Source organism: Panicum virgatum, chromosome 2K, assembly GCF_016808335.1.
Source record: "Panicum virgatum strain AP13 chromosome 2K, P.virgatum_v5, whole genome shotgun sequence".
Lineage (NCBI taxonomy): Eukaryota > Viridiplantae > Streptophyta > Magnoliopsida > Poales > Poaceae > Panicum > Panicum virgatum.
This window is the reverse complement of record NC_053137.1, coordinates 25,739,174-25,763,747: the sequence shown is the minus strand read 5'-3', so window position 1 is coordinate 25,763,747 and position 24,574 is coordinate 25,739,174. Positions and strand designations below refer to the sequence as shown.

At 45.7% G+C, this 24,574-nt stretch overlaps 1 non-coding gene across 1 annotated transcript; it reads right to left on the bottom strand.

The window, feature by feature from the left end:
- Positions 1-16,489: 16,489 nt before the first annotated feature.
- LOC120696318 lies at positions 16,490-16,596 on the bottom strand. Its single transcript, XR_005684095.1, has one exon. It is a non-coding gene; the product is annotated as a small nucleolar RNA R71 (small nucleolar RNA).
- Positions 16,597-24,574: the final 7,978 nt, after the last annotated feature.

Below are 24,574 nucleotides of genomic sequence, written 5' to 3'. Positions count from 1 at the left end.
GCGGTGATCGGGGAAAAATGAGTAGGCCTGCTGCTAATGGCTCGGGTTGAAATGAGTTTTATAGGGTCAGTTTTGAAATGGAGTGTGTTTGGATGAGTTAAAATGGGTTGTATTAGTTAATGGGGTGGGTTGGAACGGGTTCTATATAAATATAGGTTGAGGCGGGTTGGAGTGGGTTGAAATGGATATCTTTTTACAAAATAGTATAACTATATATAAATGTGGGTTACACGTGAGAGCTATACTTTGAAATTAAAACCACGTATTTATATCCGAAAATTTTATCGAAATTGACTGAATTTTGTTGGAGATGACTCAGTACGACTGGCAGCTATTTTGTGCAAAGCAGTGTGGCTAGAACTACCTGTGGGCCCCACATGAAGAGCCGGACCCTGGAATTAAAACCTCGCGTTCACACTATAAAATTTTATCGAAATTGATTGTAATTTGTTGGAGATGACTCAGTACGACTGGCAGCTACTCTGTGCAAAGCAGCGTGGCTAGAACTACACGTGTGCTCCACATCAAAAGCCGGACCCTAGAATTAAAATCTCGCGTTCACACTATAAAATTTTATCGAAATTGACTGAAATTTTTAGAGATGAGTCAATATGACTGACAGATACTCTGTGCAAAGTAGTGTGGCTAGACATATATGTGGTCTCCACATTAAGTGTAGAACCACTAAATTCCTATGCATAGTAGAACCCATGGGTTTTTATGGATTACCCGCTTGTAATGAGGCGGGTTGGTTAGAATTGAGAAATTAACTAATTGGGTTGGGTGGGGTTGGATATCTAAATATGTTAATTTTGGGTGGGGTTGGGTATGATGCGGGTTCAACCCATTAGCAGGGCTAAAGACGAGGGCGATCTCGGCGGTGATTGGGGCGTGATGAGCGAGCGGGTACGAGGGGAGGGTAGAAAACCCATCGGTGAAAAAAAAACTGGCGGAGGGGGGGCGCGGGATCGCGACTGAACGGGGATGTGCGACAATTTCAGCCTATCATCCTGTCCTATTAAACATTTGGTGCTTCTAGATGAACCCAAAAGTGAAGTTTGTGAGGTTGGTATAGAAGTTAATCTTGGTGAGAAAGGTTCCAATTTTGATGAATCCTTATAATATAGATAAAATTTCACCACTAGAAAACTAAATTCAAACAAATAAATTATTGGGCTAATAGATCAGGCCATAGAGCTAATAAGAATATCCACAACACAAAGAAGTAACAGAAAAATGGGCTGCCAAAAATTGGGTCGTATGGGCTATTGCAATATAGACATTAACTTGGGCCTACAACCCCACAGGACCCATACATGGTGCTATCGTGCTCCCGGCTCGCAGCAGCTTCGTCCTCTCGTGGCTCCCTTTGACGCTCGACGGCCATCGTAGAAGCGCTGCGTTTTCCTCTGGACTCGCCAGCAGCACGGATGAACAGATAGAAGCAGAGGATTCTGTATTTGTGTTGCTAGCTAATGGCGCAAATTAAACTTCCTCACCCTATCAAGTGATGACAAAAAGAAATAGAAGATATGCGTAGCAAGGCCCGAAGGGCCGCCCCTACGGGGGTTCCGCTTCGGATCAGAGCACCGGAAGAACCGATGCCTAAGCATCGGTGCATCCGACGCTTGTCGGAAGAACCGGCGCTATGATGTTTGGTGCAGAAGGGAATCAAAGCCAAGTCAGCCTAGGCACCGGTTGAACCGACGGGTCAAAAAAGGGGCATCGGTGCATTGGGCGTCCTATGTTCCAGAGATGATGTCAAGACCCCAGGAGAAGATTCTTCAGCACGGGTTGAACCGGTGAAGCATCGGTGCTTACCATCGGTGTAATGACGTCAGCTGTCAGGAGAAGATTCTTAAGCACCGGATGAACCGGTGATGCATCGGAACAAAGCATCGGTTCAACCGGTGGTCACTGTATTAGCTGTCAGGACTTCAACGGCTACTTCGGTTTATGAGTGACCGGAAGAACCGACGCTACCCCTGCAAGAGGCATCTGTTTTTCCGGTGATACGCAGATTTTCAGCTGACCGTTGGAGCAACGGCTACAAGACTTGGTGGCCTATATATACGCCTCACCCCGGCCATTTGAAGATTGCTGGAGTTGCTGGACATCCCACACACACCCAAGAACATCTCCAAGCCATACAAAAGCATCAAGATCATATCCTTAGCCCTTAGCACACTTTGAGAGTGTTGTGTAAAGGATTAGCTCTTAGTGAGTGAGATTGCAAGGCTTAGAGCCTTTGTACTGTGGTTCATTAGCGAACCAAAAAAAGAGTGTGCTGCGCCGGCACCTTGGAGCGTGAAGCTCGCTGGCAACGTCATCGACCCTCCGACTTGGTGTGGAGCGGCGACGACATCATTGTACGGGGGACGTGGAAACCCCCATCCTTTGTGGAGAAGCTCCTTAGTGGAACCCGGGGCCAAGGTGACCGTGATTGTGTTCACGGAAAAGACTTGGTGGCCGAGTAGCAATACTCTTAGTGAGTGCTACAACAACATGGATGTAGGTGTGCCTTTGTGGCTAACCGAACCACGGGATAAACACCCGCGTCAAGAGTTTGCTATCTCCTATCCCGCTCTTTAAGCTTCCGCATTTATTACTTGCAATCTTTGTGCCTTTACTTTCATAGAGTAGTTTCTTGTTAGGAAAGGCTTATAGGGTGTATAACTCTTTTAGGATAGGGGTTTCACACTAGAACAACATAGTTGCACATCTAGATAGCTTGTTTTAATTTAAGTTTTGTGCAAACTAGTTGGAGTCATAGGTCTAAGTTTTTATTAGTTCCTAATTCACTCCCTTCCCCTCTTAGGCTAGAGCACCCGATCACTTTCAATACCATTTGTGATGCGCGAGGAGATGCGGTCCTACGGATCTTGACAACAGTGGAGACGGCGCCCAATCCTCATCACTAGGTACACCGCTCGACCCTGTCTAGTGTTTGCCGACCTCTCGGTGCGCTGGTGGCGGTTGGCCACGTGATCGGCTCCACCTATGATCCTTTCCTTTTATTCTCCAAATTCCAAAAGCTATATGAATTCTGGGTTTGATTTGATCCGATTTGGTGGAGACATGCGCCATATTTGAGGATGAAGCAGATTGGCGGTTGCGAATGGAGTTCAAGCTCCAGTCAAAGAACGATAAAGGGTGGATTGCACGGGAATAGCGAGGGACGTGCACCAAAAATGAAAGAAAACAAGGCACTAGTACTTCGGTTCGTTTTGCACCGAGTTTTGTATGGCAACTAAACAATCCTAAATACATCCAAATGGTATAAACGCACCAAAACATAAGTTTAGAGTCAATTGTGATGGCTTGGATGCGTTCGTTGCGAAAAATTCCAACGCGACTTCATCTCACGAACTTTTGCACTAGTTCGGCCCGTTTTCCACTAAGATTCGTTAGACAACCAAACTATTCCAATTGCACCCAAGTTTTATGAAACACACCAAAACATAAGTTTGGGATCCAATGGGGTTGATCGGGTGTGTTCGTTGCGAAAAATTCCGACACGACTTCGTGGCACGATTTTTTGTACTAGTTCGGCCCCTTTTCCACTGAGTTTCGTAAGACAACCAAACGGTCCCAAATACACCCAAATGGTACGAAACGCACCAAAAATGAGCTTAGGGTCCAGTGTGGTGGATCAAATGCATTCGTTGCGAAAAATTTCGATGCGACTTCATGGCACGAACTTTTGCACTACTTCGGTTCGTTTTGCACCGTGTTTTGTAAGGCAACCAAACGGTCCCAAATGGTACAAAACGCACCAAAACAAGAGTTTAGGTTCCAATGGGGTGGATCGGATGCGTTCGTTTCCGATGCGACTTCATGGCACGAACTTTTGCACTAATTCGGCTCGTTTTCCACCGAGATTCGTAAGGCAACCAAACTGTCCTAATTGCATCCAAATGGTTCGAAACACACCAAAACATGAATTTATGGTCCAATGGGTGGATCGGGTGTGTTTGTTGCAAAAAATTCTGACGCGACTTCGTGGCACGAATTTTTGCACTAGTTCGGCCCGTTTTCCACCGAGTTTCCTAAGGCAACCAAACGGTCCCAAATGCACCCAAATGGTATGAAACGCACCAAAACATGAGTTTAGAGTCCAATGGAGTGGATCGGGTGCGTTCGTTGTGAAACATTCCGACGCGATTTCGTGGCACGAACTTTTGCACTAGTTCGGCCCGTTTTGCAGCGAGTTTTGTAAGGCAATCAAACGGTCCCAAATGCACCCAACTTGTACGAAATGCACCACAACATGATTTTAGTTTCCGATAGGGTTGATCGGGTGTGTTCGTTGCGAAAAATTCCGATGTGACTTCATGGCACGGACTTTTGCACTAACTAGGCCCTTTTTCCACCGAGTTTCTTAAGGCAACCAAACGGTACCAAATGCAGCCAAATGGTATGAAACGTACCAAAACAAGAGTTTAGCTTCCAATGGGGAGGATCGGGTGCGTTCGTTGCGAAAAATTCCGATGTGACTTCGTGGCACGAACTTTTACACTAGTTCGACTCGTTTTCCACCGAGATTCGTAAGGCAAACAAACTGTCCTAATTGCACCCAAATGGTCCGAAAAACACCAAAACATGGGTTTAGGGTCCAATGGGGGTGGATCGGTTGCGTTCATTGCAAAAAATTCCGACGCGACTTCGTGGCACGAACTTTTGCACTAGTTCGGCCCGTTTTCCACCGAGCTTTGTAAGGCAATCAAACGGTCCCAAATGCACCCAAATGGTATCAAATGCACCAAAATATGAGTTTAGGGTCCAATGGGTGGATCGGGTGCGTTCATTGCGAAACATTCCGAAGCCACTTCGTGTCACGAACTTTTGCACTAGTTTGGCCCATTTTCCACCGAGTTTCTTAAGGCAACCAAACAGTCCCAAATGCACCAAAACATGAGTTTAGGGTCCAATGGGTGGATCGGGTGCGTTCGTTGCGAATCATTCTGACGCGACTTCGTGGTACGGATTTTTGCCCTAGTTCGTCATGTCTTGCACCGAGTTTCGTAAGGCAGGCCAAATGGTCCCAAATGCACCCAAGTGAAAAATTCCAACGCGACTTCGTGGCTCAAACTTTTGCCCTAGTTCGTCCCGTTTTCCACCGAGATTCGTAAGGCAACCAAACTGTCCCAATTGCACCCAAATGGTATGAAACACACCAAAACATGAGTTTAGGGTCCAACGGGGTTGATCGGGTGAGTTCTTTGCGAAAAATTCCGACGCGACTTCGTGGCACGAACTTTTGCACTACTTCGGCCCGTTTTCCACCGAGCTTCGTCAGGCAACCAAACGGTCCCAAATGCACCCAAATGGTATGAAACGCACCAAAACATGAGTCTAGGGTCCAATGGGGTGGATCGGGTGCGTTCGTTGTGAAACATTCTGATGCGACTTCGTGGCACGAACTTTTGCACTAGTTCAGCCCATTTTGCAGCGAGTTTTGTAAGACAACCAAATGGTCCCAAATGCACCCAAATGGTAGGAAATTCACCAAAATATAATTTTAGGGTCTGATAGGGTGGATCAGGTGCGTTCGTTGCGAAAAATTCCGATGTGACTTCGTGGCACGAACTTTTGTCCTAGTTCGGTCCGTTTTGCACCAAGTTCCGTAAGGCAGCCAAATGGTCCCAAATGCACCCAAATGGTACGAAACCCGCCAAAACATGAGTTTAGGGTCGAATGGGTTGGATCGGGTGCGTTCGTTGCGAAAAATTCCGACGCGACTTCGTGGCACGAACTTTTGCACTAGTTCGGCCCGTTTTCCACCGAGCTTCGTAAGGCAATCAAACGGTCCCAAATGCACCCAAATGGTATCAAATGCACCAAAATATGAGTTTAGGGTCCCATGGGTGGATTGGGTGCGTTCATTGCGAAACATTCCGAAGCCACTTCGTGTCACGAACTTTTGCACTAGTTTGGCCCATTTTCCATCGAGTTTCTTAAGGCAACCAAACAGTCCCAAATGCACCAAAACATGAGTTTAGGGTCCAATGGGTGGATCGGGTGCGTTCGTTGCGAATCATTCTGACGCGACTTCGTGGTACGGATTTTTGCCCTAGTTCGTCATGTCTTGCACCGAGTTTCGTAAGGCAGGCCAAATGGTCCCAAATGCACCCAAGTGAAAAATTCCAACGCGACTTCGTGGCTCAAACTTTTGCCCTAGTTCGTCCCGTTTTCCACCGAGATTCGTAAGGCAACCAAACTGTCCCAATTGCACCCAAATGGTATGAAACACACCAAAACATGAGTTTAGGGTCCAACGGGGTTGATCGGGTGAGTTCTTTGCGAAAAATTCCGACGCGACTTCGTGGCACAAACTTTTGCACTACTTCGGCCCGTTTTCCACCGAGCTTCGTCAGGCAACCAAACGGTCCCAAATGCACCCAAATGGTATGAAACGCACCAAAACATGAGTCTAGGGTCTAATGGGGTGGATCGGGTGCGTTCGTTGTGAAACATTCTGATGCGACTTCGTGGCCCGAACTTTTGCACTAGTTCGGCCCATTTTATAGCGAGTTTTGTAAGACAACCAAACGGTCCCAAATGCACCCAAATGGTAGGAAATTCACCAAAATATAATTTTAGATTCTGATAGGGTGGATCAGGTGCGTTCGTTGCGAAAAATTCCAATGTGACTTCGTGGCACGAACTTTTGTCCTAGTTCGGCCCGTTTTGCATCGAGTTCCGTAAGGCAGCCAAATGGTCCCAAATGCCCAAATGCACCCAAATGGTACGAAACCCGCCAAAACATGAGTTTAGGGTCGAATGGGTTGGATCGGGTGCGTTCGTTGCGAAAAATTCCGACGCGACTTCGTGGCACGAACTTTTGCACTAGTTCGGCCCATTCTGCACCGTTTTTAGTAAGACAACCAAACGGTACCAAATGCAGCCAAATGGTACGAAATGTACCAAAACAAGAGTTTAGCTTCCAATGGGGAGGATCAGGTGCGTTAGTTGCGAAAAATTCCAATGAGACTTCGTGGCACGAACTTTTGCACTAGTTCAGCTCATTTTTCCACCGAGATTCGTAAGGCAACCAAATTGTCCTAATTGCACCCAATTGGCAGAAACACACCAAAACATGAGTTTAGGGTCCAATAGGGAGGATCGGGTGCATTCGTTGCAGAAAATTCCGACGCGACTTCGTGGCACGAACTTTTGCAGTAGTTCGGCCCGTTTTGCACCGTGTTTCGTAAGGCAACCAAACGGTTCCAAATGCAGCCAAATGGTATGAAGCGCACCAAAACAAGAGTTTAGCTTCCAATGGGGAGGATCGAGTGCGTTCGTTGCGAAAAATTCCGATGCGACTTCGTGGCACGAACTTTTGCACTAGTGATGAGGACATGACATCCATGGATACGGTCATTGATGGAGAATGGCATGGAGTCCTACAAGGCCATCTAGGCTGTCCAAATCAAGAAGGAGGCCCGAGGTTGATTCGGTTCGAGTCTCCAAGGTGGAGGCCCAAAGAAACTCAAGTTCGAGTCCATCTAGGAGTCCAGGAGCAGCCCACACCAAAATCGATGCCCAGGCCGCATACAGAGTCCGTTTTGGATGATATTTATATGGATGGAAAGATAATTTCAAGGAGCTTCCAATATCACTGGTTTGAGGCCCAAATTCGTTCGGACTCGACAAGAATTGTCGAAACAATTGAGCGTTCAGAATCTATCAGGCTGCCGCGACACAATCTTTTGGGCCGTTTGCCCGTGTATCGTCTTGGAGCCCATAGGGGCGTTTCCAGGGGTGTCATCCACGACCTAAATGTGGCAAAACCACCTGAATTATCCCGGCTCAAGTGCGCAGGCCATCACCAGAAAGGCAACACCGGCTCAAACGCACTTCAAACGGAACAATTCTTGGTCTGTCGGGTAACGTCCCGATGCAACCACCGGTTCTCGGATCAAACAAGCATACCCCGCGCGAAGGCGAGTCCAGAGATATTACAACCACAAGTTTACAACATAGGCAAAGTAGTGATTACAAACCAGTTCAAATCATTATTACAAAACCAACTTTGGTAAAACAGTTATACAAACCATAAGTGTAAAACTTCAGAGTTTAACAGCGGAAGATAAAACACGACGGCTACAACACGTCGCCAAAGTATACCAGGCTAGCCCAAGCATGGTATTACTCGTCAAAGTCATTACCGGCCGAAGACGTATCCCACTCGACGGACCAGCCAGGAGGCAAAGAGCAGGGATAGGTCAAGCTAGCGATCTGCTCTTCGAAACTCATACCTGAAAAGGTTTCCAACAGCAAGGCTGAGTATTCTAATACTCAGCAAGACTTAACCGTCAACGGGTATACTAAACCCACTTTAGCTAGACTATGCAGGGTTTGTGAGGCTCTGGTTTTCTTTTGCTGAAAAGCAATAAAGAGTAGGTCCTTATTTCATATTTTAGCTGGTCCTTATTTCATATTTTAGCTTTCCATATTCTAGTTGATTAACCATTCTATGTAAGTAACTACTATACAACCATGGTAGATTTTTAAGCAAACATCAAAATTAATCATAATAATGTTGCTCTTGTTACTCTGTGTGGCAAAGAGATCACCTTATAAAACTCGAGAGTGACAGGCAATCACTCGACTTTTACCGGTCCTATAAGCTTAGCAAGTAGTCGAACTCAAGTCTAGTGTTCAGTACATAGGTTCTTAGGATCATGCATCTAGGGTTTCAATTCAAAACCTAAGAACTGTAAATGCATAAACAAGTAATAACAGTAAATGATAATAATTTGAAATATAGGTTATGTCCGGGGCTTGCCTTCTTGGTAGTCACTAACTATTTCAGCCCTAGGCTCTTCTGAACTTTGGTCCGGGGCTTCAGTTAGTTCAGCAGTGTTCACTTGAGCTTCGAGATCACCTCCGTCAGACTCCGGGATCAGCTCGTACGTCCCGTCCGACAAAGCAGTCGTATCTATATGTAAATGCAAGAACAGTATTATAAACACACACACACACGATGTGGCGAAGCTAAGCAAACAAAATTAAAACACACATGGGAAATCGCTTATAGAGTAGTAACTAACAATTCTAACTACACAAGGCATCATGATCAACAGCACAAGAAAGCTATATTAACATCATAAACAAGTGGGAGTGATTTCCTATAGCAAGCAAACTATGGTTTGCTAACAAATTAGTCACTCAATGCACAATCAGCAATAAAATCAGAAAAATTACTTTGAACAGAAGGTAAACAGAACAAGCTATCCTGCAAATTTCATGCTAAAACATGTAGCCAATTATTCATAACAATTCAATCATTCAGATCACACCTAGAACAAGATTGAATTACACAGATTAAACTAGAGTAAAACAGAAGCTCAAAATTTAACAGCACGCCTAGACAGGGATGAATTAGCTATTGTGAATTTTTCATGATTTTATCTACACATAATTATTTCTGAGAAAATAAACAAAACAGACAACAGATTAGCAAGATTCATTTTTAGCTCCTGTTCTAGTCATTAACTAAGGATCAAACTTTATTTACAAGCTAAACTATTCAAAAAGATCACTCAGAAATATTTTCATGATTTATCATCAGCATAAACTATTTATCATAATTAAAGTCTACTAAACAAGGATTAAAACAAATAAATAGCTACACAAGAGAACTGACCACGAAATTTTTATATAAATACTAGTGTTGCAAGAAAAAGCTACCATAAAAGTTTCACTGCAAGACATGGCTTCACTCATCAGTTAAGAAAAAGATAAAACATCTAGTATTTATTTACCTAGTGACACAAAACCATTTATACAGCAAACACTTTCAACAAAAGCCTAACATATTATGATTCTACTGCATAGATATTCACACAAGGATTCCAAAACATCAAGATTTTCTATTTTATGAATTTCGTACGAATTTCTACTGAATTTCAAAGTTCACTGCTAGAAATTACAAAGAAGTCCTTAGAGCACTATTCAACTGAGTCTATGGCTATTCAAATAACCCCCTGGGGTTTTGTTTCCCGGCGAGGGGCTCACCGGCGGCGAGGGTGGAGGGGTGTGGGAGCTTCACGGGTTCAAGGCGCACCACAGGGTGGTCTTGGGGTGCGGGGAGAGGCTCGGAGGCGGCGGCTCGATGGAGCAGGGCGGGTCGGCGGCAGAGGAGAACGGCGGAGGCGGCGCTCCGGTGAGGATTGGGCGAGGGGAGGTGGTCAACCAGCTGCACGAGGGCGATGCAGATCTAGTGGCGGGGTCAGCGCGGGCGGAGGAGCTGCGGAGCTACGGGTTCCATTGTGGACAGGCGGCGGCGGAGCTCGGGCTACGACGGCGAGGGGGTCTGGTGGAAATTGGTCGACGGGAAGTAGTCGGGAAGGTGCGCGAGGGTGAGGCGGAGCGATTGGCGGTGTTGGTGTGGGCGGAGCTGCTCTGGAAAGGCGGGTCGACAGCGAGGTGAGCTCGCCGGCGTTCTGGGTGGAGCGGCGGCGCGTTCTGTGGCGTGGGAATGCGGAGCAAGCGAAAGGGCGAACGGAGTAGCTTGCTGGGGTTTTTGTAGTGCCCGTGTGTGCGAGAGATGAGGCCCTGGGGTGCTGCAGCGGGCGCTCCACGGCGGCGTTGAGGTGGCGGCCGGCGAGCTGCTCTGCGCTCGGCGGGGGCGCGTGGCACGGCAGGGGAGCACCAGCGCGAGCAAAGGAGGGCGGTGGGGAGGCTCCGGGGCGACGCGTGGGCGCCACGGCGACCAGGAGGTGGCCGGGGAGGCGACCCAGAGCGGCGGGCGGGCGGCGTACGGCACTGGCGGCAGGAAACAGAGCAGGTGAGCAGGCCGAGGTGGAAGAAAAAGGACTACTTTGCAATTTCCAAAATTTCTAGGGACCAATCTGTAAACCAGCAATAACTTTTAAAATAAAGCTCAAATGAAAAAGTGTCCAACATGAAAGTTGTTCAATTTTTCAAGATCTACAACTTTGATGTTGTGCAAAAATTTATTTGATCAAAGATTCAAGAGCTATTTTTGAAAACATAGAAGGGATTTTGAATTTAAAGGAAACTTGTCTTTTTCAAGGTAATTTCACTTTAAATTTAGACTTAAAAGCTAAAATTTGCTGCCATGTAGTAAATGCACTGAATTTTGCAAAAACACCCTCCACAAAAGCAACAAATACACATTCAATTCAAATAAAACTCTAAGAATGACCCTACATTAATTCAAAATTACACAAAGGCCCTTATAAATTTAAATTAAGCCCTTATTCAAACAATTCACACCTGAAGCATATCAAACAAATGCAGTTTTTATTGTGCAGACACCTAGGGTGTCACAGCCTCCCCCCTAAAAGGAATCTCGCCCCGAGATTCTGAAAGACAGACTCTCGAGGGAAAAGGAGCAGACCAATCATCAAGCCAGCAGGACAAAATCACACTAGAGAATATTGATGTTGATGATATGATCCTTTGTAGATAAGGATTGAGAACTTAGAGAAAGTTCAAGAAATAAGGTATGAATTTATGAGCGAGAGGAATTACTGTGCGATTGTGTGAACTAATCAATTGTTTTTCGACACTAAAGGCTCCAGGACTTCATTCTTTGCAGCAAGAGTCTGTGGATAAAACATGAGATCACAATCACCATCAAAGTCGGCTGAAAAAGACCGATGGATTGTTCTAGTAATAACATATAGTAGGATTTTTGTAAAGATGAGAGGACCTAAGTTCTGGGAGAATCAAGGTCTCAATTTGGTAGTGAATCTAGATAGAAAAGATATCAAGGTGAGTTTTTGCTCAAGGACATTCTTGCTCAAACTGTTGATTAAATTAAACAATATGATGCGAGATGCATATGCTCGATGATCATGAGAATAATGCATCCTCGAGATGTATGATTGCAATGCTGGTGCAATGCAATAACAAAATATTTTATACACAAATGAAATGGTGCTTATGACACAATGTAATTGCCACGATGCTGGACCAATGATGCAGACATCATGATGCAACGATGACAATGTTCTTTGACGTATGCATGTATGAAATGCATAAGCATGATGCCCACAAGGATGAGTTGATGATTCACACAGTGCAATGCACACATCGTACCCATATTCCCGTGACTAAAACTCGTTAGCCCTATACACTTGAGTAAGGATCAGAGGTTAGGACACTAGTAAGGTTGCATAGAAGGGGATTGCAGTGAGTTACGTCACACATACCTAGACACCAGCACGCTCCTAGTAGCTCAATCATGTGGCTGCAGCACACACGAGAGTCTAGGTTTCGTCGTGGCATCAAGGTTATATGACTAAACTCCACCACAAGAGAAATCATGAGTGGCAACCCAGTAGCACCAGCAACGATAAGATAGGAACTGAAGACAACCCACGAAGTGGTACTCAAACACATACCCAATAGTCAGTCTACAGATTCCCGATCATGATGCAACACTATGCACTGACGAATGGCATGAAATGATGTGATGCATGATTATTGCATCAAGGACTATATTTCAAAAGTTTATTATTACCATAAACCTTTTTAATTTTATCTCAAATTAACTGAGCAAGAATGAAAATATAGGATTCAGATGTTGAAATCAAAATAGCCAGCAAGATCAGGCATAACACCAAGAGGAATAGAATGACTATTGATGGGGGTTTTTGTTAACAAACATCATGGCTTAACCAGGGAGCCATGAAGGAAAAAGGAATAATGGTTTTGATAGGAATAGATTCAAGGCATTGATCAAGGGTTGGATTGATTAACAAGTTAAAATCAATGGTAAGGTTCATATAAGATCCAAAGCCACTAACTTACAAAAGACCTTCTCAAATAAAGCTTGTTAAAAAGACTGAAGAATTATCTTGTTTCACCAACTTCTTGCTTGTGTCCTTCGATTCGCTTGTAGGAAAAGCCTTCTCGGCGAGGTCAATCAAGCCTTCACGGTTGCAGACTTCGAATTCGTGTTTGATTAGAAGCCTGATCGCCAACGTCACGTACTCCACCAATCGAATTTACCCCTACCTCTCGGAAGATCGGGCCGCGTCTACATCAACTAGTTCGGCTCGTTTTCCACCAAGATTCGTAAGGCAACCAAACTGTCCTAATTGCACCCAAATGGTCCGAAACAAAACCAAAACATGAGTTTAGGGTCCAAAAATTCTGACGCGACTTCATGGCACGAACTTTTGCCCTAGTTCGACCCGTTTTGCACCGAGTTCCGTAAGGCAGCCAAACAGTCCCAAATGCACCCAAATGCTACGAAATGCGCCAAAACATGAGTTTAGGGTCGAATGGGGTGGATCGGGTGCGTGCGTTGCGAAAAATTCCGACGCGACTTCGTCTCACGAACTTTTGCACTAGTTCGGCCCGTTTTCCATCGAGATTCGTAAGGCAACTAAACTGTTCCAATTGCACCCAAATAGTACAAACCACACCAAAACATTAGTTTAGGGTCCAATAGGGTGGATCGGGTGCATTTGTTGTGAAAAATTTCGCCCGACTTCGTGGCACGAACTTTTGCACTAGTTCGGACCGTTTTGCACCGTGTTTCCTAAGGCAACCAAACGGTCTCAATTGCAGCCAAATGGTACGAAGCGCAACAAAACAAGAGTTTAGCTTCCAATGGGGAGGATCGGGTGCGTTCGTTACAAAAAATTCCGACGCGACTTCGTGGCACGAGCTTTTGCACTAGTTCGACCGGTTTTCCACCGAGTTCGTAAGACAATAAAATGGTCCCAAATGCACCCAAATGGTATCAAATGCACCAAAACAAGAGTTTAGGGTCCAATGGGTGCATCGGGCGCGTTCATTGCGAAACATTCCGATGCGACTTCATGGCATGAACTTTTGCACTAATCCGGCCCATTTCCACCGAGTTTTGTAACGCAACCAAACGGTCACAAATACACCCAAACGGTATCAAATGCACCAAAACATGAGTTTAGGGTCCAATGGGTGGATCGGGTGCGTTTCGTTGCGAAACATTTTGACGCGACTTCGTGGCACGAACTTTTGCACTTGTCCGGTCCGTTTTCCACCGAGTTTTGTAATGCAACCAAACGGTCACAAATGCACTCAAATGGTACGAAATGCACCAAAACATGATTTTTGGGTCTGATAGGGTGTATCGGTTGCGTTCGTTGCAAAAAAATCCGACACGACTTCATGGCACGAACTTTTGCACTAGTTCGGCCCATTTTCCACCGAGTTTCTTATGGCAATCAAATAGTCCCAAATGCACCCAAATGGTATGAAACACACCAAAACATGAGTTTAGGGTCCAATGGGGTGGATCGGGTGCTTTCGTTGCGAATCATTCTGACGCGATGTTGATGCTCACTAATGACCATTTCCAGGCGTCAACTTGATCAGAAAATCATGAGAGTTTGCATTTCTTACACGCATCCTTATCCAATAAAGTTTCTAAATCACACTTTACCTTTTAGAATATGCAAGTTGTGTTTTCAAGCTAATATGTAGGTTACAAGCACACTTTGGCCCGACACAAAATCACAGAAAATATCAGAGTACCGATTCAGGCTCAAATGGACCAAGTGAAGCCCAGGAACTGAAGCAAACCCAGCTGGGGCATACCGTGCCTCAACTTTAGGACAAGGTGAGACCAAGATAAGCCCACTCTAGGAAATTGGGGGTGGTTGGCGGCCTGGGCAGGCCGACCGACCTACCTGGTCGGCCGGCCAGGCCCGTGGGCCCCACCGCCTCAACCAAAGCACGTGGCGCTTCACTGTTGGCTCACAACGTCGATTTGGGGTGCTGCGACTGGTGGCTCCCTGCTATAAATAGAAGTGGGGAGGGGGGGTAGAGAATAGAACACACACACACACACCACACCTCTCACTTCCTCTCTTGCATTCCTTGCATAGTCTTTAGGCTTAGTGGAGTTTAGGAGAAGTCTAGGTGTGATCGAGTCACCGGAGTTGCTCGAGAGTCTGGTATGGGTTTATCTCTAGCTCTCTCTTGTAATATTCGGTCATTTGTAATAGAATTAGAGTATGGTTACCGATATCTGGTTGAAGTATATTCTGAGTTATCGTGTATATACTTCTTATTATGGTTGCGTTATTATTCAATGCTTGCATTGCATGATCGCCCTGTGCTGGAGATGGTTAGTCTTTTGCTCTTAGAACTCTATCAACTGCTCCAGTATTCATATGATTGCTCTAGTGTGATAGTCTGTCCATCCGGAGGGTGGGGGCTCCGCGCGGGACACTAGAGTATCCCTTACTAGTGTAGACATGGTGTCTAGATTAGCTAAGAGTTGCTGGATGTCAACTATACCCACGGTTTGTAGAGGTAGCCGGCAGGTGGTGACAGCCATGTCCGTGCCTTTTAGTAATCCTCCACGTTCGGTATGGTGGGGTAGGAGGTACATAAAGTCGCCGGGGTGTATGGGCTCCTCCCGTTACTTCGATAGCGATCTCCCTGTTGTGTAGTTTAATCTCTGATGAGCTAACTAATGATAAAGTGTAGATATAGCTAGCCTAGCACATCTGACTCGAGCTCTGACTTTTACCTTGCTCCCGACCTAAAGTAACCTTTATTCTTTTATCCAAGAGAGTAGTTTGTGTGTGTGTCACACTACCTCCTACCATGTTATTATCTTACCCCTGTTTATGCATGGGAATAGCCAATCTAGATAGAGCTCACCAACTGATCTATATATTCTCTCACTCATCGCCTTCCCTGCAGAAATATAAATGACACCCCTGGTATACTCCCGGGTAAAATGCTACAGCGGTATTCCGTGCGCTTGCGGATCTATTCGTGGTTCATGAAATACTGCCATCCCAAATTGGTGTCTGCGGGCGTCATCGCTAGGTGACGTTGGTAGGCGCCAACAAGCATTTTTGGCGGCATTGCCAGGGAAGGCACAGAGTGAAATATATAGACAGAGTTGTGAACAAAATCGAAATTGGCATTCGCTTGCTAAATAGGCTAACTTGGCTTTGTTTTCTTGTCTTCGTTGATATGAAAACAGGGTAGTGTATGACCGGTTTCGACTTGCCGCAAAACTTTCATTCCGATCTAGAGTCACTTTTGAGGCGTACGTGAGCTCGTCTCGTATCACCTCGGAGATCACTCTTGGTAGTTGATCCAGTCATCGCATCATCGTCAGCTCCTAGATCTATGGCCCAGAAGACACTCCATGATTACTCTGCTCCGTCTGCTAGCTAGGTCCCGACTGGACCCGAGGTTAACACCGGAGGAGAAAATTTCAAGATCAAGACGGGGTATCATTACGATGGTGCAGGCCAGCCCATTTTGTGGCAGGGCCAATGAGGATGCCAGCGCTCATCTCCAGCAGTTCCTGGAGCTTTGTAGTACTTTTGTTATTAAGGGTGTATCGCAAGATGCAATCCAGCTCCGTCTGTTTCCGTTTTCTCTCTTGGGAAGAGCGAAGCAATGGTTTTATGCTAACAAGGCTACTGTGGATACTTGGGACAAATGTGCCAAGGCGTTCCTCTCGAAGTTCTTCCTGACGGGCAAAACCAATGCTCTTCGTGGTCGGATTTCGAACTTCCAGCAGGCATCAAATGAGTCAATTTCGGAAGCTTGGGAGAGGCTTCAGGAGTATATTCTGGCGTGTCCGCACCATGGAATGGATAATTGGCTCATTCTACAGAACTTCTACAACGGGTTGACACAGTCATCCCGTGATCATGTGGATGCCGCTGCGGGTGGAGCTTTCTTCTCGCTGACCATTGAAAGAGCTACATCATTGATCGAGAAGATGGTTTCCAACCAAGGTTGGAGCGATGATCACCTCCAACCGCGCCAGCGAGGTATGCACTCCGTCAAGGAGGCCGACATGCTCGCTATGAAGATTGATCTACTCCTCAAGAAATTTGAGGATTATTCCCAAGATAAGGCTCAGATGCAAACACTTCAAGCCTTGGAAACTCGCATGACGTGCGAGGTCTGCGGGAATGTTGGACATTCGGGCGACAATTGCCCATAAACCCAAGAAGAAGCTCTATTCCTCAATAGCAATGGGTTTCGTCCACAAGGAGGTCAGGGGTGGAATCAACCACGCCCATATTACCAAGGAGGTAATGGGAATTCGAATTCTTTCGGTCCTAACCAGCCTACCTTGAGACATTTTGTCTACGGCCAAGCGAAGATCAACGAGTCCCTTCAGAAGAATTTGGCCGCTACAGACAAATCTATGGAGACCATCCATGCCAAGATGGACGGATTCTCCACTGCTATGAAGAACCAGCTGAGTTTCAATAAGGCGCTAGAAACTCAATTGGCTCAACTAGCTGCTGCTGCACCTGTTGCTGAACTAGGGAAGATTCCGGGGCAACCTGAATCAACTCTAGAAAGCGTGAATGTCATCAATGCTATGTGGAAAGAGCCCCTTAGCAGGACATCCCTCAGCTATGCAGAGAAGCTCACACGCCCAAGAAGAGGTGCGTGGGGCGAGTTGGCAGCCACAATAAGAGAAGATCCCGGAACCCCAGTGATCAGCTGCTCAATCTTTGATTATGAATTTGATCACGCCCTTTGTGACCTTGGAGCCAGTGTTAACATCATGCCCTAAGGTGACTTTCGAGAAGCTAGGCTATCCATCAATTTCCCCTACCACTATGTGTGTTCCGCTAGCAGATTCCACGATAAGATATCCAGAAGGAGTTGTGGAAAGGTTAATGGTAAAAGTCAAGAATACCTACATATTGGTGGACTTCGTAGTCCTTGATATGGAAGGAGATCTTGGAATTCCGCTCATACTTGGGCGACCATTCCTCAAGGATGCAAATGCAAGAATTGATGTGGGGAGAGGAAGAATCAGCCTCCGTATCATGGGAAAGACCATGAAATTTAAATTCCAAAACAAGAAAGAGGTATTCCTGATTCATGAGGATAGTGAGAAACAAGGGCTATGGGAAGATACCGGTTGGGATGATCAAGACTATCACCCCTCTTCCAAGCCAGCTTGGGAGGATTGGGAAATTCATACTCCACCAACCGAGCCAGTGGAAGATGATCAGAAGATCCCTGACTTCATCACCAATACAGTATGGGAAGATCTGGAAATCATCTATCCAACATCCGAGGATCCTGTTCCTGCGCCGCCTACGCCACCAAAGAAGACCAAGAAGGTGTGGCGCAAGAAGCACAAGACGTCATCAACCGCTACTACTTCTCCAGGTACGGAAGAATTGACCTCAACCTGATCAGGTATGGAGAAAGGTCCTGCTTTTTGACCCTAAACTATGAGCTAGCTTGGGGGAGGTTCCCTCCCCTAAGTCAACTGTATCCCTTTATTTGCTTTCAATAAAAATTGATAAAAGCTTCCAAAAACAAAATAAAAATTTACTGCTTTATTTCCCTTTTCCATGATGCGCGGTAAGAATGTTTTAACTCCCTTTTGATAAGTTGAAAGGATGAGTTTTGCTTTACTCTATCATGTCTGTTGTGCCTAGTTTGAAAATAAGAGTCCTCTTGAGTTTATATTCATTGGTTATACAAATATGTTGCCAATAAACCTAAATGTTCCGTGGGTTGCATATGCTTGAGCCGAGTCTAAGTTGTTGTGAGTTTAGATATGCTAAATAAGGTTATGCAAGCTTGTTCTAGTGATGCTTGAAGTCTGGAGTTGTTTTCGAAAAAAGAAAATTTAAAAAAAAGAAGAAAAATTAAAAGGCAAGTTTCCCAGCGATATGCAATGTCCTACCAGAGCCATATGTCATATTCCATGAAAAACCCTTATACATATGCTGCTTGATATTCTGTTGAGTTTTGTCAAATTGGGTGACCCTAGTAAGATTGCTCTTCATGCTTTCTCGTTCATAAGCACGTACACGTCGCATCCATTTGTTATATTCCTACACTGGGAATTAGCACTACCATCCACTTCACATCTATAAACGCTCCATGTCTTGGTGATCTCTCTCGTAGAACATTCCTGAAATAAAATAAAGTCAGATTATGGTTGCCCTAAAAAGAAGAGAAAAGATGGCATGCCAAAGAAGCACGACCCAAAAAAAGAGAGAAAAAGGGGGTAACCATGTCTCAAAAAGAAAAAGAAAAAGAGAGAAGGACAGGGATGATTTGAGAGAGAAAAGCCATTACCTCAAGGAGTAAGTCATATTCATCCATCTATCCATCCATTCATACACTTGCACCTTTTGATCTAGATTGCATGACTTGTTTCTCCATGGATCCTCTCTTTGACTTTACAATAAATAGAATACAAGTGTGCTCTGTTCTTATCCTACCTTGAGCTCCACAAAGGCTTGTAGTAGTAGGGAAGATCAAAGGCAAACACTGCCCTGGTAAAGAAATACAAGATGAGTGCCTCGAGAGAGTTATCCTGGAGCTTTGCCATGTTTTCAAAAAATCTTTCAAAAAAAGTGTCTCTAGATGGATTGAGGATCTATGAACAAGTAAGTACTGCTTTATGCACCATTCTAACTCTCAACAGCCCAAGACAAGGAGACAGCTAAAAAGCCCCATGAGGGAGTAAGGTAATTGAGCAAAGGTATGCTAACCAACTTATTTAAGCTTATAGATGAATCTCTTTGCTTCAGACTATGACATGACAGTTAAGGTACGAGTCAAAGTGATTTTCTGATCAACAACCTGATTTGTCCTACTTTGCGCGGGATGAGCAAAGGACAGCTTGGGGGATCTTGTTGACGCTCAATAACGACCATTTCCAGGCGTCAATTTGATTAGTAAATCATGAGAGTTTGCATTTCTTACACGCATCCTTATCCAATAAAGTTCCTAAATCACACTTTACATTTTAGAATATGCAAGTTGTGTTTTCAAGCTAATATGCAGGTCACAAGCACACTTTGGCCCGACACAAAATCACAGAAAATATCAGAGTACCGCTTTAGGCTCAAATGGACCAAGTGAAGCCCAAGAACTGATGCAAACTCAGCTGAGGCAGGCCGTGCCTCAACTTTAGGACAAGGGGAGATCAAGACAAGCCCACTCCAGGTAGTTGGGGGTGGTTGGCGGCCTGGGCAGGCCGACCGACCTACCTGGTCGGCCGGCCAGGCCCGTGGGCCCCACCGCCTCAACCAAGGCACGTGGCGCTTCCCTGTTGGCTCACAACATCGATTTGGGGTGCTGCGGCTGGTGGCTCCCTACTATAAATAGAAGGGGGGGTGGAAGAGAATACAACACACACACACACACACCACGCCTCTCACTTCCTCTCTTGCATTCCTTGCATAGTCTTTAGGCTTGGTGCAGTTTAGGAGAAGTCTAGGAGTCATCGAGTCGCCGGAGTTGCTCGAGAGTCTAGTATGGGTTCATCTCTAGCTCTCTCTTGTAATATTCGGTCGTTTGTAATAGAATTAGACTATGGTTACCGATATCTGCTTGAAGTATATTCTGAGTTATCGAGTATATGCTTCTTGTCATGGTTGCGTTATTATTCAATGCTTGCATTGCAAGATCGCCCTGTGCTAGAGATGGTTAGTCTTTTGTTCTTAGAACTCTATCAACTGCTCTAGTATTCATATGATTGCTCTAGTGTGATGTCTGTCCATCCGGAGGGTGGGGGATCTGCGCCGGACACTAGAGTATCCCTTACTAGTGTAGACATGGTGTCTAGATTAGCTAAGAGTTGCTAGATGTCAACTATACCCATGGTTTGTAGAGGTAGCCGGCAGGTGGTGACAGCCCTGTCCGTGCCTTTTAGTAATCCTCCATGTTCGGTATGGGGGGTAGGGGGTACATAAAGTCGATGTGGTGTACGGGCTCCTCCCGTTACTTCGATAGCGATCTCCCTGTTGTGTAGTTTAATCTCTGATGAGCTAACTAATGAGAAAGTGTAGATATAGCTAGCCTAGCACAGCTGACTCGACCTCTGACTTTTACCTTGCTCCCGGCCTAAAGTAACCTTTATTCTTTTATCCAAGAGAGTAGTTTGTGTGTGTGTCACACTACCTCCTACCATGTTATTATCTTACCCCTTGTTTATGCATGAGAATATCCAATCTAGATAGATCTCACCAACTGATCTATATATTCTCTCACTCATCGCCTTCCCTGCGGAAATATAAATGACACCCCGGTATACTCCTGGGTAAAATGCTACAGCGGTATTCCGTGCACTTGCGGATCTATTCATGGTTCATGAAATACTGCCGTCCCAAATTGCCGTCTGCGGGCGTCATCGCTAGGTGACGTTGGTAGGCGCCAACACGCGACTTCGTGGAACAAACTTTTGCCCTAGTTCGGCTCATTTCGCACCGAGTTTCGTAAGGCAGCCAAACGGTCCCAAATGCACCCAAATGGTACCAAACACGCCAAAACATGATTTTAGAGTCGAATGGGGTGGATCGGGTGCGTTCATTGCGAAAAATTCCAACACGACTTCGTGGCACGAACTTTTGCATTAGTCCGGCCCGTTTTGGAGCGAGTTTTGTAAGGCAACCAAACGGTCCCACATGCACTCAAATGGTACGAAATGCACCAAAACATGATTTTAGGGTCTGATAGTGTGGATCGTGTGCGTTCGTTGCGAAAAATTCCGACGTGACTTCGTGGCATGAACTTTTGCACTAATTCGGCCCATTTTCCACCGAATTTCTTAAGGCAACCAAACGGTCCCAAATGGACCCAAATGGTATGAAATGCACCAAAACATGAGTTTAGGGTCCAATAGGGTGGATCAGGTGCGTTCGTTCCGAATCATTATGACGCGACTTCGTGGTACGAACTTTTGCCCTAGTTCGGCTCGTTTTGAACCGAGTTTCGTAAGGCAGCCAAACGGTCCCAAATGCAACCAAATGGTATGAAACGCGCCAAAACATGAGTTTAGGGTCCAATGGGGTGGATGGGGTGCGTTCGTTGCGAAAAATTCCAACGCGACTTCGTGGCACGAACTTTTGCACTAGTTCGGCCCGTTTTCCATCGAGATTTGTAAGGCAACCAAACTATTCCAATTGCACCCAAATGGTACGAAACACACCAAAACATGAGTTTAGGGTCCAATGGGGTGGATGGGGTGCGTTCGTTGCGAAAAATTCAGACACGACTTTGTGGCATGAACTTTAGCACTAGTTCGGCCCTATTTTGCACCATGTTTCGTAAGGCAACGAAACGGTCCAAATGGTACGAAACACATCAAAACAAGAGTTTTGGTTCCAATGGTGTGGATCGGGTGCACTCGTTGCGAAAAATTCCGATGCGGCTTCGTGGCACAAACTTTTGAACTAGTTCGGCTCGTTTTCCACCGAGATTCGTAAGGCAACCAAACTGTCCTAATTGCACCCAAATGGTCCGAAACAAACCAAAACAAGAGTTTAGGGTCCAATGGGTGGATCGGGTGCGTTCGTTGCGAAACAGTCCGACGCGACTTCGTCGTACGAACTTTTGCCCTAGTTCGGCCCGTTTTGCATCGAGTTTCGTAAGGCAGCCAAATGGTCCCAAATGCACCCAAATGGTATGAAACGTGCCAAAATATGAGTTTAGAGTCGAATAGGGTAGATCGGGTGCGTTCGTTGCGAAAAATTCTAACGCGACTTCGTAGCACGAACTTTTGTACTAGTTCGTCCCGTTTTCCACCGAGATTCATATGGCAACCAAACTATCCCAATTGGACCTAAATGGTACGAAACACACCAAAACCTGAGTTTAGGGCCCAATGGGGTTGATATGGTGCGTTCGTTGCAAAAAATTCTGACGTGACATCGTGGCACGAACTTTTGCACTAGTTTAGCCCCTTTTCCACCGAGTTTCGTAAAGCAACCAAATGGTCCAAATGCACCCAAATAGTATGAAACACGCAAAAACATAAGTTTATGGTCCAATGGGGTGGATCGGGTGCGTTCGTTGCAAAAAATTCCAACAGCGACTTCGTGGCATGAACTTTTGCAATAGTTCGGCCCATTTTTTCTCCGAGGTTCGTAAGGCAAACAAACTGTCCCAATTGCAGCCAAATGGTATGAAACACACCAAATCATAAGTTTAGGGTCCAATGGGGTTGATCGGTTGCGTTCGTTGCGAAAAATTCTGAGGCGACTTCGTGGCACATACTTTGGCACTAGTTCAACATGTTTTCCACCGAGTTTCGTAAGGCAACAAACGGTCCCAAATGCACCCAAATGATGCGAAACGCACCAAAACATGATTTTAGGGTCTGGTACTGTGGATTAGGTGCGTTTGTTGCGAAAAATTCCGACGAGACTTCGTGGCAGGAACTTTTGCAATAATTCGGCCCATTTTCCATCGAGTTTCTTAAGGCAACCAAATGGTCCCAAATGCACCCAAATGCTATAAAATACACCAAAACATGAGTTTTGGGTCCAATTGGGTGGATCGGGTGCGTTCGTTGTGAATCATTCTGACACGACTTCGTGGTACGAACTTTTGTCCTAGTTCGGCTCGTTTTGCACCGAGTTTCGTAAGGCAGCCAAACGGTCCCAAATGCACCCAAATGGTACGAAACGCGCCAAAACATGAGTTTAGCGTCGAATGGGGTGGATCGGGTGCGTTCGTTGCGAAAAATTCCAACGCGACTTTGTGGCACAAACTTTTGCCCTAGTTCGGCCCGTTTTCTACGAAAACATGAGTTTAGGGTCCAATGGGGTGGATCGGTTGTGTTCGTTGCAAAAAATTTCGATGCGACTTCGTGGCATGAACTTTTGCACTAGTTCGGCCCATTTTCCACCGAGCTTCGTAAGGCAATCAAATGGTCCCAAATGCACCCAAATGATATCAAATGCATCAAAACATGAGTTTGGGGTCCAATGGGTGGATCGGGTGCGTTTGTTGTGAAACATTCCGACGCGACTTCGTGGCACGAACTTTTGCACTAGTTTGTCCCGTTTTCCACCAAGATTCGTAAGGCAACCAAACTGTCCTAATTGCACCCAAATGGTCCGAAACACACCAAAACATGAGTTTAGGGTCCAATGGGGTGGATCGGGTGCGCTCGTTGCAAAAAATTCCGACGCGACTTCATAGCACGAACTTTTGCACTAGTTCGGCCCGTTTTCCACCGAGTTTCATAAGACAATCAAACGGTCCCAAATGCACCCAAATGGTATGAAACGCACCAAAACATGAGTTTAGGGTCCAATGGGTGAATCGGGTGTTCGTTTCGAAACATTCCGACGTGATTTCGTGGCACGAACTTTTGCATTAGCTCAGCCCGTTTTCCACCGAGTTTTGTAAGGCAACCAAACGGTCACAAATGCACCCAAATGGTACGAAATGCAACAAAACATGATTTTAGGGTCTGATAGGGTGTATCGGGTGTGTTCGTTTCCAAAACTTCCGACGCGACTTCGTGGCACGAACTTTTGCACTAGTTCGGCTCGTTTTCCACCGAGTTTCGTAAGGCAATCAAATAGTCCCAAATGCACCCAAATGGGATGAAACACACCAAAATATGAGTTTAGGGTCCAATGGGGTGGATCGGGTGCGTTCTTTGCGAAACATTCCGACGCGACTTCATGGAGCAAACTTTTGCCCTGGTTCGACCCATTTTGTACTGAGTTCAGTAAGGCAGCCAAACAGTCCCAAATGCACCCAAATGCTATGAAATGCGCCAAAACATGAATTTAGGGTGGAATGGGGTGGATCTGGTGCGTTCGCTGTGAAAATTCCG